This window comes from Miscanthus floridulus, chromosome 18 (assembly GCF_019320115.1).
Source record: "Miscanthus floridulus cultivar M001 chromosome 18, ASM1932011v1, whole genome shotgun sequence".
Lineage (NCBI taxonomy): Eukaryota > Viridiplantae > Streptophyta > Magnoliopsida > Poales > Poaceae > Miscanthus > Miscanthus floridulus.
In genome coordinates this window covers 125,761,154-125,773,867 of record NC_089597.1, presented here as the reverse complement: position 1 = coordinate 125,773,867, position 12,714 = coordinate 125,761,154, and the positions used below count along the sequence as shown (strand labels likewise).

The window sequence follows — 12,714 nt, the reverse complement described above, 5'->3', positions numbered from 1 at the left end:
TGTTGGAATTTGAGGACATCACATGGCCTCGAGGTCACTGGTCGGAAAAGTCTTTCGCTAAGGTTTTTACTGGCCCACCGTGCTACGAGATATAGAGGAGGTCACCTGCAGGTGCAAGGGATGCCAGCTCTACGCTCGGCAAACTCATTTGCCGACATAAGAGCTTCAAACCATCCCCATCACCTGGCCATTCATGGTCTAGGGCCTCAACATGGTAGGACCCCTCAAAAAGGGCCCGGGCGGCTTCACTCACCTGCTCGTAGCAGTGGACAAATTCACCAAGTGGATAGAGGTGAAGCCCATCACCAACATTCGTTCAGAAGAGGCGGTCAAGTTCTTCCTTGACATCATCTACTAGTTCGGTGTTCCTAACTGTATCATCACTTACCACGGAACTAACTTCATCGACAAGAAGTTCCTAGACTTTTGCGATGGATATGGCATCAAGATCGACTGGGCCTCGGTTGGACATCCGCGTACCAACGGTCAGGTCGAGCAAGCCAATGGCATGGTCCTCCAAGGACTCAAGCCACGCATCTTTGACCAACTCAATAAGTATGCTAGGCAATGGGTTGCAGAAGTCCCAGCGATCCTCTAGAGCCTAAGAACCACCTCGAACCTGATCCACAGAGTTCACACCCTTCTTCCTGGCCTACGGAGCTGAAGCAGTGTTGCCCTCTGACCTCGACCACTGGCGCCCCAAGAGTGAAGGCCTTCGACCTGCGACTGAGCTACTGGAGGCTCAGCAGGACACAGGTCGACCCTACTTGAGGAGGCTCGCATGAGATGGCCTATCATCCACTTCGCTCGCTACCAGCAAACTCTCCAGTAGGTACCATGAAAGGAAAATCAGAGGGAGGATCCTCAAAGTCAGAGACCTCATACTTCAAAGACCCAATCAACCAAGGAGAAACACAAACTCTCTCCCCCATGGGAAGGTCCCTATACGGTGACTGAGGTGATCCGATCGGGTGCCTATCGACTGAAGGACTGACAACGGCAACGTTCTCACCAACACTTGGAACATCGAACAGTTACGTCGTTTGTTCCCCTAAAAATTCAGTCTTACCGCTTTCTTTCATTCAACGTTTGGTCCTACAAGCACCCCAGCCCAAACACTCTTGGCCTGGGTCGCTCGGGGGCTCCACGAGGGTGCGATGCCACCTCTCTTTTTTACTATCACATAGTAAATACTTTTTACCTGAACAAAGGGTAGTCCGTTCCTTTAAGTACCCTATGTAACTTTGCCTTAAACTCCTGACCGATCACACCCTACCACGACCTATGGTTACGAGTAGCTAAGCCTCACGGGCCATGCTCGGGTTCTTAAAGTTGCAGCCTATGGGTCAAACGGGCATGTGCAAAAAAGAAAGGATAAAAAACAGAGCTATGCTAGGGTAAAAATAAAGAATGGATGGGACAAGCTTCCCCTTATGAAGTAATTCCATCACAAAACAAAACTCATGTATTCATGAATACAAAACATTGTTCATATGGGGGCTTCCCCATGAACTTATCCTTTACATATGCTGATTACTTCTACTCTAAATACTACTATGGCCGCCTGGTGGCATTTAGCTGATGGCACGACCGACGAAGATAAGGGTTGCTCGCTCTCCGACAGGGCGACGTTTAGTTCGATCGGAGGCGGGACGATGCTCGCTTTTGACCCAGCCACCACTCCATCCATAGGTTGGGTGATGTCTTCTTGACGCACACCTTCATCCATGCTCGCATGACGAGCATCTATCACCCACTGCGCGGAGACTTGCTCAACCACCATCTGTGCGCATGGCATCAAGCTCTCCCCGAGCGCATGGATGGCATTCGTGCTCCAGCCATCGGTGTACCCACTGCAGATGGCGGCAAAGTCTAGGTCTGGGTGGTGCGTTGCCATTGAGGTCAGCACCACCGACATCCCATAGAACATCCCATCAGAGATGAGCGCCTGAACCTTGTTCGGGACCTCCGCCAGCTAGATGGCAAGCATGCTGGTGCATGGCATCGACCCAAACACCTCCGAGACAATGACCTAGGTGACATTGCAGATCTAGTCGAGCTCCCCCTCGAGAGCACGTCGCTCTTCAAGGGAATTAGCCAGTGCCTCCGCACTCTGATCGATCACTGTCTTGGCTGTCTCTAGCTCCTGCTCCAATGATCCAATTCTTCCACCTAGTTCTGGAAGTAGGATGACAATCTCAGAAGCAAAGGAATGGAAAAACCAAGGCATCAAACAAAGGTGCAATAAGTACATACCGAGGTGGGTATTCTCAAGGATGGAGAGTCCTTCCTCCTGCTGGGTCACCTTCTCGAGCAGCCGAGCGTTCGACTCCTCCACCCCAAGAACTTACCCCCAGAGCATGAGCACTTCCCGATCGACCTCCGACCGGGCCTTCTGCTCCATCTCCATGGTCTCCAAGGACTTCTAGAGCGCCGCCTTGATCTCTGTCAGGTGGACCTTCGCCGCCTCAAGTCCCCCGCTCGACAGCGGTCGCTCGTTCCGCCGCGAGCAGCTCCGCCACCCACTGCTCCCGTCGTCTCAGCCACCTAGTCTTTAGACTCATGGTTGGCAGACTCCAGCTGGTGCTCGAACTTGTCAACCCACCACGACATCATGGCTTCCCGCTCCATCCGACTATGCTCCTCCCAAAGGAAATGGGACTTGCGGAGCGACTTCGCCTCTAACTCCTATAAAGTAAGAAGCAAGCATGCTGACACAACCAGCGGAAGACAAATGAGTTGAGGACAAACACAAAAAGCACAGAAGGCTTACCTCGGCAATGCACGGTAGGTTGACTAAGACCACCTAATGTGCGAGCTCAACCCGCTCCAAGGCCTCCCTGAGCTTCACCTTGGTTGGGAGAGATCGGACTCCATCGATAGTTTGCTCTCCTCCAGGAAGTGCCAGAGTGCCACCTCCTCCCCATCGTGAAGGATGAACCGAGCCATCCTCGGGTCATCGGGGCAGGGCCACACTAGGTCATGGGTCACCCCCAACTCGCTGGAAGGCCCAGCCGATGACTGGGCCATTGCCAACTCCTACGACGATGGGATGGCTGATGGCTCCACCCTAGTGCCTGCCTTGCCGGAGCAGGGGATCTCCACCTCCTCGACCCTGCGGCCTGCTAGCGGATGCTCTACCTCTGGCCTAGCTGCGTCAACTCCTGACACCTCCAGTTCCGACTAGGAGGGTGAGCTAGGTGTCCCTCTGCCGGGAGAGGTACGGAGCCAGGTCTCCCTCCTCTCTTTCGCTATAGCTAGTGCAGAAGGGATCGCGAGGGTCACCTCCGACCTGGCCTCCACCATTGCCACAGGGATTGCCACTGCCGCCGTGCTTGCGACTGACTGAGAGGGTGCAACCCCTAGAGGGGAAGGTCGCACCACTGCCAGCCTGCTTTCCCCGCCACTCGTCATGACTCATTATAGGCTAGGTCTCCACTCCTCCCTCATGGGAGGCAGGGCGATGCTCAATCCCATCAGTATCTAGCTATTGTAAAAAAAGTACAGGTCAGTTGCGCTAAAAAACTCAAACTATGAGATCGAAAAGAAACAAAGAAAGCATACCTGGACAAAGTGGCAGGGCCCTGAAGCCTTGACCCACTAGCAATGAGCCCGCCGGACGAGGACCGCTCACGGGTCACGACTCGCGCCCCCTCACATCGATCGAGGGAGGTGCCGACCTAGTCGGTTCCTGATTGGCTGGCGCATTGCCACGACCGTCGGCTCATGGTGCGCCCACCAGAGCAGCTAGCGGGGCATCCCCCATTATGGGTCACGCGCACACGCTGACCCCAAAGACATGGGGGTGCGAGCCCACTCCTTCGACCACCCAGCCTGCCCCGCCGCGCCCGAAGTAGGTGGGGGCAAGGCCAACGATGCCTCTGAAGGGTGCGGCGACCACATCTGCTTCACCTCCCACTCGACGGCGGCGTCCGAGCTCACAGCACGCTTCCTTGATGGGGGAACATCACCGCGCCTCTCCATGTCCCAGCCCACCGCTGACGGATGCGGCCATAGGCTCACGACACTCCACCGAGGTCGCAACAATGTCCTGGCCTCCTTCATCCTCGGAGGAGCTCATGTCGCCACCCATCTCCGTGGGTTCCTCTGACTCGAGCTTCGCCTCCACGTCGCTCCTGGTTTTCACCTGGCCCACACCCACCGGGCGACCTCCTTCTCCTTCTCGTGACTCCACCGAGCCTTCTCAGCTCTCTTCTTCTTCTTGGCGTCGGCCAGCCTCCTTCTGGGTAGCTTGCCGAGCCATGCCCTCTGGCCCCCTCGGAAGATGCAGCTAAGATTTGTAACCGACAAGTCCATACGAAGCAGATGACTCGAAGTCAAAATACAGGAGATCAAAAAAGGAAAACATGGAATAAGGAGAGGGGAGCAGTACCAGAGTGGATAGCTTCATGGCGTGGAGGGGTCTAGGCTTTCCAGTCAAGGGACTCTTGGGCCCTCAGCTACAGCACCCGATCGAGCCGACTCCAGACCTCATCCTTCACCAACTCCACCGGTGACTGCACTGGTCGAGATCTATTAAGCCCAAGTAGTTCCACATCGGCCGCCTCCTCTTCCGCCAGTGAGGTGACTCGATGGCGGAAGAAGGTGTGAAACACCCGGACCCCGTTGAGGCCATGTTGCACCAACTTCTAGAGCTCCACCTCGATGACCTCCAGCTTGTTCTACCAGCTGGAGGGCCCCCACGACCAGCTATCCCGCCTCTCTGGCCTCCTTCTGGTGAATGGCGGGAACGACGCCTCCGCTAGGTTCCTGATATAGAACCACTCCCCATGCCACCCTCGATTAGAGCGTAGGGGGAGTACACGGGGTAGGAGCCCATGGCCTTGGCTTCTTCTGCAGCGTGAAGCCCCCAACCGGTGTGGTCCTAGGCGGCTTCCCCTCCGATAGGGCTCGCCCGGTGAAGATTCACCGGAAGAAGTCCACATGTGGCTCCATCCTGAGGAAGGCCTCGTAGATGGTGACGAAGCCGATGACATGCAGCACCCTAGTCAGATTGAGGTGCTACAGCTCTAGGCCCCACTCATTGAGGAGCCCACGCAGGAACTAGTGTGTGGGATATCCTAGCCCATGCTCATGGAAGGTGAGGAAGGAGACAACCTCGTCGGCCCAAGGTCGCAGAAAAGCCTCCCTCGTAGGAGCCCTCCAGTGCGCCACCTCCTTCAGTGAGAGCAGCCCCTTCTCGACAAAGGCAGCCAGCACGGCCTCATCCACATTGGATGGCCTCTAGCTCGACATCGCGCTTCGGACTCATGAATGAATGTGTGAGTTCTCCTCTCCCTCGCTTTACCCTCTTTTCTCCTAGGAATCACCGCAGCACACGAACGCGCTTGGTGAGAAGAAAGAAGAAGGAGAAGCAGTAGTTGGAGAATAGGCGAAGGATTGGGATGAAAACCCTCTCCCTTCCTCTATTTAAGGAGGAGACACGGCAGTTGGAGAAAGGCGAAGAATTGGGGTGAAAAACCCTCTCCCTTCCCCCATTCAATGCGGATGGGATGCGACTGATTGATGGGACGCGCCTTGCCCAACGAAACGACACCTGGTTAGACGGGACGTGGCCTAGGCATGGCCCACCACAACCGCACGTCAGACGTAGGAAACAAGGCAGCAGCCGCATGCAAGCGGCCCTCCTGCCTTCCCAGGCAGGACTTGGAAGGGCCCAACGATAGGATCTCCATCAAGGAGAGACCAATGGCTTCCTAAAGTCGATTGGACGGCTCAGGCGAATGCCGAAGAGACAGGTAAGACGCAGTGGGATGCCCCATGTAGGCTACAGCCGACTTCAGTCATGAACGACTGGACCCGAATCCCGTTCGGACATATCCAATGAGAGCTCCTCAAAACCCGTCACTCGAGTCATCAAGGTAACCTTACCAAACCATCTTTCTTTCTTTTTCATCTTTCTTTATTTTCTGAACACGTGCATTCACACATTCATTCATATAATCAATCATTCATCCTTTCTCATACGCGCATTCATACCATCATTCATTCATCCCATACATCCAAAGCATTGCATATGCAAATTAATGCATCACAACGCTTCGTGTTGCAGTCACAAGGCGGTAGTTGCCTCATTCAACATGAGCAACGACCGACCGGGGTTTGAAGGCCAGCCCACGAAGGGCTCGAGGACCAGCCTCATGTCAAACAGAGCCAGGGGAGAAAACACAGCATGATCCCCAGCGGCCCTCACCCGGTATGCTCAGAAGCACATAGGGTCATCTCGACCTTCTCGTTCGATCCTAACCTTGAGCCATGCCCACTAGAATCTCCATCGAGGGGAGGCTAGCGGGCCACCTGAGTTCAGTCTCCAAAATGACCCAGGCATCTGCCGGGAGGCAGGGTTAAGGAGCAGTGGAATGCCACATGAGGGCTATGCCGACCCCATCACTGAACGACAGACCCGGATTCCACTCGAACGCACCCGTTAGTGAGCTCACCGAGCACGTCACTCGAGCCATCGAGGCAAGCGACGTTAGCTCAGCCCCTCCAGTTGCGAAAACCACGGACGGGGTAACACATAGAACTAGATGAACCCCAGCCGAACCCAACGGGGCTCAGGGGCTCAGGTCGCCCTGACGTCGACTCGGGAAAACAACCGACCTGCGCAAGTCGTGGGCGAGACAAACATGGGCAAACACCCCGAACGACAGAAGCACAGGAGTCTGCGGCCTCAGGAAAGAGTACCAAGATATTCAGCCTCCAACCGACTCGCTAGTCGGACGCAGGCTCGGGGCTACACACACCGGGTGCGCTCGCGCGCACCCGCTAACAAGTCGAAACCCCCCAGACGATTCTACCTGAATCGCCCGGGGGCTCGGGGGCTACACCCACCGGGTGCGCTCGTGCGCACCCGCTGACAAAACGAAGAAATCCCCTAGACGATTCTACCTGAATCACCCGGGGGCTCCTATCGGGTTCATAAACCTAGGGTCCCTAATGAGCCTGCTTCCCAACAGACGATGTTGCGGACGACGCACAACTCCTAGGCCGGTCCAAATACCTAACGACAGGTCGGAAGAGTGATCCAGTCTCTGACCGGAAGGCCTCCGACTCCGACCCGCCTCTCCAACCGGAAGGCCTGGCCAAGAAGGGGCGACGCTCGCTTTCGACTCCGACCCTGCATCTCCGATCGGGAATACACCGAACCTCTGCTTACGGCTCTTCTCCGACCGGCGCGGTCGGAGCCGACTAGGAACTGACCAAACGGGGACGCCCGCTTGGTGAGAACCCGAGAAATGAGGCGGAGCAAGTAAGATAGGGCACTCAAGTCAAACCGTAATATCAAGGACCGTACCCTGCACATCTGTAGGATAGTACTGTCAGGTCATGTTAGAAGGGTACTTTATAACCTTCCAAACATGTCAGAACAAACGAACAGTGTTGTGGGCGTCGACATTTGTCCTACAGTATGGTAGGCGTCGACATTTGCCATACCAGAAGAACACGATGGAACCAACCATATGCATCTGGGCGTCAATAGTATTAGTGGGCGCCGACAAACCGTCTTGTATCCGACGGCGTGGGCAACAAGACTATGTAGCACACACTCTCTCTCTCTCACTTGTAAGGCCGCTCCCTTCATCTATAAAAGGGGATGAGCCTTCTCCCAAAGAAAACAGACGATCGAACAACGAACAACAGACGGATCATTTCGAGCTCACTCTCTGCTAGCTTTAGACATTCTAAAGCTACACAGAGCACACGTTCGAATACTTAGCGTACGTAGGAGCTCCCGTCACTCTTGGCTCTTCGGTCCAGAGTCCGACCGGACCTCTAGCACCCACATCTCACTCTCACTCGTTTGTAACCCCACAGCAAACTTCGAGCACCTGGGCTCAGGAATAAAGTCAGCCGATCGACTCAAACTGGACATAGGGCACGTTGCCTGAACCAGTATAAACCTTGTGTCATTGAGTGCTAGGCCACATCCGATCACAACGTACGGCAAAACGACAAATATTTACTAGTTGGTCACTTTTCGCACCGACAGGATGATACCGATTTCAGTTTGATTCAACACTCACCTCAAATTAAAAGTTTGTTGTAGGTTGATCCGATTTCATGGATGATATAGACTGTTCTGTGACGTAGTTTATTAGGAAACATGAAAATATTTGAGCTGTTAGTCTGCTGTGTGTGGCCTTTCTGTATATCTAGACAATTTTCTGTACCTTTCCTATCTAAATTAGACATGCTCACCTAACAACTGAATATGAAAACAGTCGGTACCAGGAAGAATGAAGATGAAAACTCTTTCTCTACCACATCTACATTTTTTCGATTGGTTGTAAAGGAAAAAACAGAGAAAGAGCAAACAGAGAAAGAGAACAAATAAGCATTAGCTACAAGTGAAAGTAGTGAGGAAATCTAGATAAGAGCGAATTTCAATATATCTGAGCCAATAAAAAAAATTCCAATCTTTCATCCATTCATCTGAATTGTAGAACCCACATAATAGAGATTATCAGGCTGTACACAGTTATCATAGAAAACCACCTTACCTCATATATCCAACATCCTTTGTTTTTTATGGAATTATCCAATATTCTTATTGCCCTATCTGGCATACCTCATGATCCAATAATTAGTAGGCTGTACAGTTCCTCATTTAGCATCAGTATTAGTAGAAGAAGCTTTATCTCTGATCCAATGATTAGCTCTGAATTAGTGGAACCAGGAACCAATGCAAACTCTTGCACCTTCTTGTCGTTCACAATGGAATCGATTCCCCTCACCCTTTAGGCAATTCATGTTCAGAAGTGAAAAGCGGCTCACTGAATTTTTTGGGTGGTCTAGCAGAGCTTTCAGCTGGCAGTAGGTACCCAGAGCTCTGTTTTATTGGAGATCAGCAGCCAAAGCTAGCAGCTGCACTTGTAGCGGCTCACTGTTTTTTTTTTCAGTGATCTAGCAGAGCTTTTAGCTGGCAGTAGGTCACTATAGTTTTGTTTTAAAGTTGGTAGCTGGACACTTGTTGGACAATTTGTCAAGGCTAATGACCACTCGTTATGATGTTAATGCTGCCTCAAACAGAATTTGTCAAGGCTAATGACCACTCGTTATGATGTTAATCATTTTTTATTATTTGGTCAAGGATATGTACAGTTTTACGAATTATGTCACTCTAACTTGACTCTGATGGGTGGGAGCTCTTTGCAGATCACTCCTCCCATTTTGAAGCATTCAGTGAGGCGTTTCATTTTTTATGGGTGCTGATTTCGTGATGCTCATTGCCTGGAGCTGCTTAAGTACTTCAACTAGGAGATTTGGAGGTAATTATTGGAATCATAGTCCCCTATGGTTTTCTATTTTTTAATCAGCGTTAATCTCAATTTTATCACTTTATCGTTGAATCTATCTTTCGGCCTTCAAGCTTTTCTCTTCATGACTCCATGAGTCTCCTGTGCCATATATCTTGCTTTGTGTACCGCCACGTCTTCCACAGCAGAGAGATTTCTCTGCACAGAGATCTCCCCCTTGCTCTTGCTATGGAACTGCACTGCATTTTTTTTTTTTTTTGCATATTACAACTCTATCACCAACATTTCAACCCTAGGCTAGTTTTTCTTGCTTCATCATATGTAGTTTTGTCTCCATTAAAAATTCGAATTTCTAGAAAAACACTTAATACTCCAACAGTTTCTAATTATGTTTTTTTTCCTTTCATTAGGTATGCGACCAGTAGAGAGGTACAAGAGGAATTACCGACGGTTCACTTGGAACAATAGGATAGCTTATGGTGCACCTGTTTTAACTGGGAGGAGAGATACTGGGAAAGGTAAATTTCTACATTTAGATTTGTTTCCTATATTCGATACAAGGTCCAATTTATTGTCAGGTGTAAATGTTATTAATTCTTTTAACTTCTATAAACTTAGGGGATGTTTGGTTCCATGGACTAAATTTTAGTCCATGTCACATCGGACGTTCGGATGCTATTTAGGAGAACTAAATATGAGTTAATTATAAAACTAATTACATAGATGGAGACTAATTTACGAGACGAATTTATTAAGCCTAATTAATCCACCATTAGCACATATTTACTGTAGCACCACATTGTCAAATCATGGACTAATTAGACTTAAAAAATTCGTCTCGCAAATTAGCCACAATCTGTGCAATTAGTTATTTTTTTCGTCTATATTTAATACTTCATGCATATGTCCAAACATCCGATGGGACAGGGACTAAAATTTTCCTGTAGGAACCAAACACCCCCTTACATGCAGATGAATGTAGTTATTACTCAGTTATTGCTGCTTTGGAGTCAAATCTGCGAATTCAACGAGGTTTTGTGGACAATTTGTCCATAAAGTATTTGAAGCAGAAGCATGTGAAGGTTATTCAGACTAATGGTGCATTGAGGAGATTGGGAAGAGTGGAGCAGCTGTTAAACATGTTGAAGGATATAGGAGTTCCGTCAGAGCATATTTATAACTTAAACCTCAATGTATAATACATAATCTTATTTCTTGTTTTGTATTCAGACTAATCATGATGACAAAAAGCATAATCTTATTTGGAGCAGCCTGTTCAATCTCTTGATGTAGCCGAGTTAATTAATATTCTCCACTTGTCAATTGTAGGGACAACGACTTCCATGCCCAATGCATAAGATTTCTGGGTATAAAAGGTATGATGTGTCCCAGTATATGCATATTCGATTTGGCCTTGAGAAGCATTTGAGGCATGGCCCGATGCTGGCTGTTTTCTGGATCAGCGCGAACTAGTTAAATTGCATGGAGAATGGTTCCGTTTATCGCTTTTTCAGGTGTACATGAATTGGAAGATGAGAAGGAAGGAGAGGATGAGAGAAGTAGGATTAGTCATGCAGTGTGCGGAGTGAGCTTTGGTATTGAGGAGATGGTTCCATTTCTTATGTTTAGAACTGATAAAGCAGGTTGGCCTGAATTTGACCGGGTTGAGGAAAAGCATCGTGAGCTCATCCTATGAATTTTGGTGGAATCGACTCATTACTCATACATGTACTCCCTTCGTCCTTAAAAGAATATAATTTTGGAACAATGTCATGTTTTAGGACCTTTGACCAATTATAGGTAAAAAGGTACAAATATTTATAATATTAAATAAACACTATTAGATTAATTACGAAATGTATTTTTATTGATTTGAAACCATAAATGTGAACACTGTTTACTAGAAACTTAGTTAAACGTGAAGCACTTTAACTGACACGCATACCATAGTTGTATTCACTACTGCGGAAGTTGGCTCTACTTCCCGGTTGGGAACTAGCTCTACTCCCGATTTTCCAACCGGGATTAGCAATCCGGGAGTAAAGATTGGGACCTTTAGTCCCGGGTACATAATCGGGACTAAAGGTTCATCCCCAGGAGAAAAAATAAACGAAATACTAGGGGGATCTCTCTTGCGGTGTATGAGATTCGAACTCAGGACCTCTCTCCTCGCGCATAAACCTCTTACCAACTCAGTTGTACACCACATGTGACAGAGTCCTGGACACTCTCTTTTTTAATTGACCCATGGGGATCCGGGTTGGTGATACCAACCGGGACTAAAATGTCACCCTTTAGTCCCGGTTGGTGTTACCAACCGGGACAAAAGGTTGAAGGACCTTTAGTCCGGGTTGGTAACACCAACTGGGATTAAAAGGTTGACCTTTAGTTCCGGTTTTAGGCTCCAACCGGGACTAAAGGTGGCATGCTGCGAAAGCCTACCAGGACAGGAGCCTTTAGTCCCGGTTGGTAGCTCCAATCGGGACTAATTCTCCCTCTACTCCTGGACGCAAAAAATATCGAGACTAAAGCCCAAAATCGAAGTAAATGAAATGTCATTTCTCTACTAGTGATTCTTTTGGGGACAGAGGTAGAACTAATTATTAGCTTGTGATGAATGAGGTAGTGGTGGAAACTCATTTATTCCACAAACCAAATAAAAAAGTGAGGAGTGAGAAAAAGATGAACCACCTTATTCCTCGAACCAAACACACCCTAAGGGCATCCCCAATAGTTTTCAAATAGCTAGTCAAGAAAGAATTCTATTGGCTATCAGGACATCCCCAATAGTTTCTAAATAGCTAGTTTAGGAATAATTGTATTGGCTACCAGGGAGAAAGATCAAATAGCTAGCGACTCCCAAATAGCTAGTCTAGCATGATCTTCTAGAAATAAATCTCTCATAGTTCAAATAACTCTCCACTACAATGTTCTTTTATTATTATTTATAAATCTAGTCTTTTTATTATTTCTAAAACCAGTCTAGCTAGCTATTTGAAAGTTGTCATCGAGGATGCCCTAAGTTTGAAACAATCTTATGCTGCACATACAAGTGAAAGCTTTGGTATATCTCTACCACTAAGACTGTCTCCAACGGTGAGCACTCAAACCCAACACCCATTTAGTAGTTTGGGGCGCCAACAGTAAAAAAAGGGCTTGACTCATTTTCTCCCTTCTCCAACAACCACAGGCGACCCATTCTTCCTCTTCTCCGTCGGCGGCGTGGGCTTCAGAGTGGCGGCGGCGGCCGCACGCCTGCGACCAGGGCACTAGGAGCGGCGGCGGTGCCCGCACGCCTGCGGCCTACAGGGCCGGGCAGGACCAGATCCACACAGGCGCCGCGCGGCATCTTCGGCGAGCACAGGCTCCGTGCGGCTCCTCCGGCGAGCACGGGCTCCGGCGGCTCCTCCGGCACGGGCCCGTTGCTCCTCTC

The 12,714-nt window shown here is 49.7% G+C and overlaps 1 long non-coding RNA gene across 1 annotated transcript in view; it reads left to right on the top strand.

The window, feature by feature from the left end:
• Positions 1-9,805, top strand: part of LOC136524875 (uncharacterized) — a 47,040-nt gene extending 37,235 nt beyond the window's left edge. Inside the window, exons 5-6 of the long non-coding RNA XR_010776227.1 lie at positions 9,181-9,293; positions 9,692-9,805. This is a non-coding gene — a long non-coding RNA (uncharacterized lncRNA). The remainder of the gene's footprint in view (positions 1-9,180; positions 9,294-9,691) is intronic.
• The last annotated feature ends 2,909 nt before the right edge of the window (positions 9,806-12,714 follow it).